The sequence below is a fragment of the Aplysia californica genome, unplaced genomic scaffold (assembly GCF_000002075.1).
Source record: "Aplysia californica isolate F4 #8 unplaced genomic scaffold, AplCal3.0 scaffold00195, whole genome shotgun sequence".
In the NCBI taxonomy this organism is placed as follows: Eukaryota; Metazoa; Mollusca; class Gastropoda; order Aplysiida; family Aplysiidae; genus Aplysia; species Aplysia californica.
The window spans coordinates 495,788-500,644 of record NW_004797465.1 but is presented as its reverse complement, the minus strand read 5'-3'; positions in this window follow the sequence as shown (position 1 = coordinate 500,644).

The following is a 4,857-nucleotide window of genomic DNA, read 5'->3' as shown; positions in this document are numbered from 1 at the left end:
GTTCCTTTCGGTTCAACTTTTTAAAATATTTAAAATGTGTGCTTAACTCTCCAATCAACAATAATAATAATAATAATGATAATATATAGAATTTGTATAGCACAAATCCCCGCTCAATAGCAAGCTTTATGCCCTTTACAATCTATACTATTACCCCAGCAGTACAGACCTGAGAATATTCTGGAACAAACCCAACTTCCTGAGAAGCATGCATTGCAAGCAGCTGATTAGGCACTTTAACACCAACTAACTGACAAGATCTTTTGCTGTCCGTGGCCGGGTACCCATTCCCATCTGTGTGAGGAAAATTCGTGTAAAGAAAAGTACCTTTCCGAAGGACACAAAGTCGGGTCCACGGCTCGAATCCCCGAACTCGCAACCTCACGATTACGAGTCCGGTAGCCTAACAACTAGGCCACGAACGCCAGAACACTGTCGTATTTAATTTTATGGAAGAAGCTTAAACTGGTATATTTCTAGTTCAGGTCCCTAAAGTGCCATGAGTTTTTTGGACCTTGTTACACAATTTGTTTCTCAAGCTACTGGTATATTTTTCAGATCCATAACTTTTCTTTACATGGGACCCCATTATTATCTTAAAATGTGCTTTAAAGAAGCCAGAATAAAGATGTTTAACATTTCCATAGATGTCTTATGTCTGCCATGTTTTCTTCTTTCCAATTTAAAAAATATCCCCCCCCCACCCCCCAGAAAAAAGAATACAATAACCAAACAAAAAAAATCCTCTCCAAAAATCCCAAAAAACAAACAAAACAAAAAGACAAAAAACAAAGCAAAAACAAACAAAGAAAAATATACCCATCAAATTTAGTGGGTGGAAAGACAAGATTATATTTTCAACTGATCAATTTGTCATTTTCTTTAAATCTAAATCATTATGGTTAGAAAGCTTTCCCAGAATTAATTGGAAAATGATCATATTTAAATAAATACGTATCATTGTTCAATGCTGTAAAAAAACGAAAATTTGTAACTTGAAAGTTAAGGCAGTTTTCTAAATGTGTGCACTATTAAAATGTACAATATGAATGGAATAATTTCACGACATCCCAACAAAAGATCACAACAATTGAACAAAATTGGTTAATAGAAGAAATTGAAATTGTAATTTGGAAGCTTCATACAAAATGGGCAAATCGTACTGAAATTGGAGCAGAACTTGAACGTGTTTATGGCGAGAATACAGCCCACCCTAGAACACGACTCTGGAATATTCTCTGCTTCCCGGGAAGCATACAGTGTAAACTTCCATCAAACCAATGAGAAACAAAAATTGTAATAGCTTCCTGGAAAAATATTATGATACACCTCTGGAAAGAGCACATTTTTGTTGTTGTTTCGTATGACGTGTCTTACTGGCAAAATCTTTCCCTGTCTTTGGCCGAGTACTCATTCAAACCTGGTTGAAGAGATGAACGTTTGAGTTAAGTACCTTTCCAAAGACTCAACGTGAAGCCGAGCTGAGCATCGAACCGTCGAATCTGGTCTCTCTTTCTCTCTCTCTCTCTCTCTCTCTCTCTCTCTCTCTCTCTCTCTCTCTCTCTCTCTCTCTCTCTCTCTCTCTCCCCATCCCAACTGTACTTTGTACTGTTTTTTTCTTTCTTTTTTTGTTTTTTGATAAGTGTTTTACGGCGCTCGTCACTGCATAAGGTCACATGAGCGCGCGAGACACATTAAACATTTTCAGTTGGAAGGAAATTTTTAATTTTGCCTGGGTGGCGGCCGAAGCCAACTCTGATCTATTTTAGACTACCAAGGGTTTTTTAACGTTCACAACTTGCAAATGGGGCCTCCCAGATTTTTCGCCATTGTCCGAGTGGGGTAGGTGCAGATCGTTCCTACCAAAAGATCAGAGATGTGGCTAAAAGACAGCAGTAAGAAGGGCCCAAGGAGTAACAATAGAAAGGCTGCAGAAAGGCTGCAAGAAAGAGTCAGGAGCCCAGAGGAGGGGGCAAATAAGGTGAGGAGTGGGGGCTGAAAGTGGAGAAGTAAGCAGACAACAGAACGTTGCAAGAAAGCAGAAAGGGAGTTAAAAGGAGACAATTTTAGAGAAGAATTTTTTTCTGTCGTTACCCGGATTCGAACCTGGGACCTTGGAATGAGAGGCGAACACCTTAGCCTCTAGGCCACGAGAGCCACCCCCCTCCCCCGCGTACTATTTTGCGGTATCAATTCGGAGACGTCTCCGACGGAGATAGACCAACCAAAATGCTTTGTGCCTCTAGACCAAGCAAAAATATCTGGCGGATTTCAAAAAAAGGGGGGGGGGGGGCATTCGTGTTTTAACCCACAATTTGATATTTTGCAGTTAGGTTTGAAATATTCTTTAAAATACTTAATTTGCGACAGTTTTAATGGTTATATGTGTGATCTGCAGCAAATAATACGCAGTTTGACCCCCCCCCCCCAAAAAAAAAAGCAGTGCATCTGTGTGCTGGATCGTGCGTGTCCATATAGTTCCTGGGTGCTTGCCGGAGACGTCTCCGAATATCTTCTGCCAACTATTTAGAACACTGATGTGTCCTATAGTGGCGGGCCCTGGTCTTGCTTTGATGACTCGATTAAAATATTCTCTACAGCTATAATCATCCTCTTATACAACTGAACGAGTCAAGTGAGGAGAAGGCTAAGGCACATTAATCCTATCACGACGTAGCCTATTTTCCACTTGTAGTGATGGACTAAGCTTGTTCTTAATTTGATGTTCATTTATGAAATTACAGTTTGTGAACAACTTAGTTGGTTTTCCACTTGAATGATTTCATAGGGATATTCTAGAAACAAGTAGATGTGCTGCTGTAAGTTAAGGGTCAGTGACCTGAGTTTGTTTCTCTATAAAATAGGCGTGTCCCAGTTTTCACATGACCCCTTCATCTGTAGAACGGGAATATCTTCAAATCTAAAAGTGCAGCAATTGTATTGTTAATGGAATGGGGTTAAAACATGCCCAGAATTATTTGGGGATTTTTTTTTCTGAAACGGCATTTCCAAGCCATCACAACTTTTTGGATTTTTAATTATTTCCGATTGGAAGGATGGCTTGCAAATTGCTGGAGGGAGGGGGGAGTGGGAGGTTTGCCTGAAGGCACGGATGTCTTTGGGCTGTCCATATTTTCAGAACCCCTAAGAATAAATGACACCAGTGCAGGGAGGTCGTGCCTTTGATGAGCACTTCAAATGTTGGGGTCCGTGGCTGGGAACTACGTCTATGTCAGCCTCTTTGGGAATAATAATATCTGGTGGTTTACCAGGCGGACGCTCAGATTTTAGGGTCATGTTCAATGAGATCAGGGACCTAGTGCTTTTATCACTTTACTCTCATGAAACTCTCTAAACCACGCAGGGGTCACATGATACGTCCAACCATCAGACAACCGATGAAATTCTCAGCCATCAGGCATACATTATAAACAAGAATTTGCATATTTGTCGGTCTTAGTTTAGTTTAGTTTAATAAGAGTTATACGGCGCTTGCAACTGCATAGTAAGGTCATTTGAGCGCGCATTGTCTGTCAAATTTAGACCTTTAGAAAAGTAAATACATGTAAAAGTTGTTCCCGCATCCGATCCGGGCAATGGGGATTGCCTTGTCAGTGAGGCAACTTCCTGGGCCTTCGGCATATTGTGGTAGGGTGGCCAGTTCCTTTTCACGCAGCCTTTTCTTCCCCACCTCGAAGTCCGGTAACCATCACTGCTGGGTGGGCAGAAGGGGACGAAAAAAAGCCGTACCTGAACCATAGCTCGAATCCGGACTTTCCGCTTCGGAGACGAGCGCACTAACCGCTAGGCCACCGCGCCCTCTAATTACATGTAGAATGGAAAAACGTCAATGAATAGCAAAGTTATTTTTCTGGTCTAAAGTGTCCTATATCAACGCGAGCCCGGAGAGTAAAGAACTGAGCCATCAACACGTCAGATCCCGACATTGCTTAGGGCAAATCATTCTCATCTTGGTTTGCATGAACACAAAAGAAACTGACACTGCACAGAAAAATGAGATTGACGTACAACATTTGAGAGAAATGGGATTTTCCTGTACCGTAAAAGGAAGGTGCAGTTGGATGCGGATTATACAAACCCCTTCACCTTAAAGAAACAACAACAAACAAACACACACGAACAACACTAATACACACACACACACATACACACACACACACACACACACACACAAACACACACACACACACATATACTCACATAAATACATGTAAACAAAGTGTAACAAGCGTAATTAATAAGCACTCTCTCTTTCTCTCTCTCTCTGGTCTCTCTCTGTCTCTGTCTATTTCTCTCTTACTTTCTTTATCCCCCCTCCCCCCTCCCCCCGGCCACACACACATGATACCTAATCGCCCACCTGAAAAAAAGAGTAATCTGTCGTTGACAACGAAACACAATTTCGTTAAAGCATATTTGTTGTCTTGTCTCGGGTTAAGATGAACCTGAGCATTCTCAAAAGACAGAGAATTGGCGTGCTGAAGAGAGATTGACAGGCAAATGGACAGACATGCCAAAGCAGACTGATTAACGCATAGCTAGATGGACAGGCTGCGAGGAAGCACGCACGCGCGGGGAAAAATATGAGAGAGCAAGGTGTGAACTGTGAGTGAGCATAAATTATGAGGTCTTTGGGTCTTTAGGTCTCTGTACTATTTAATTCATATAAACAATACATCTGCCTTCGCGCAAGTGTTTGTGTGTGTGTGTGTGTGTGTGTGTATGTGTGTGTGTGTGTGTGTGTGTGTGTGTGTGTGTGTGTGTGAGTTGTGAGTGTGCGTAAATGAGGTCTCTATGCCTATGTGTCTCTGTACTACTTAATTTATATAAACAAGA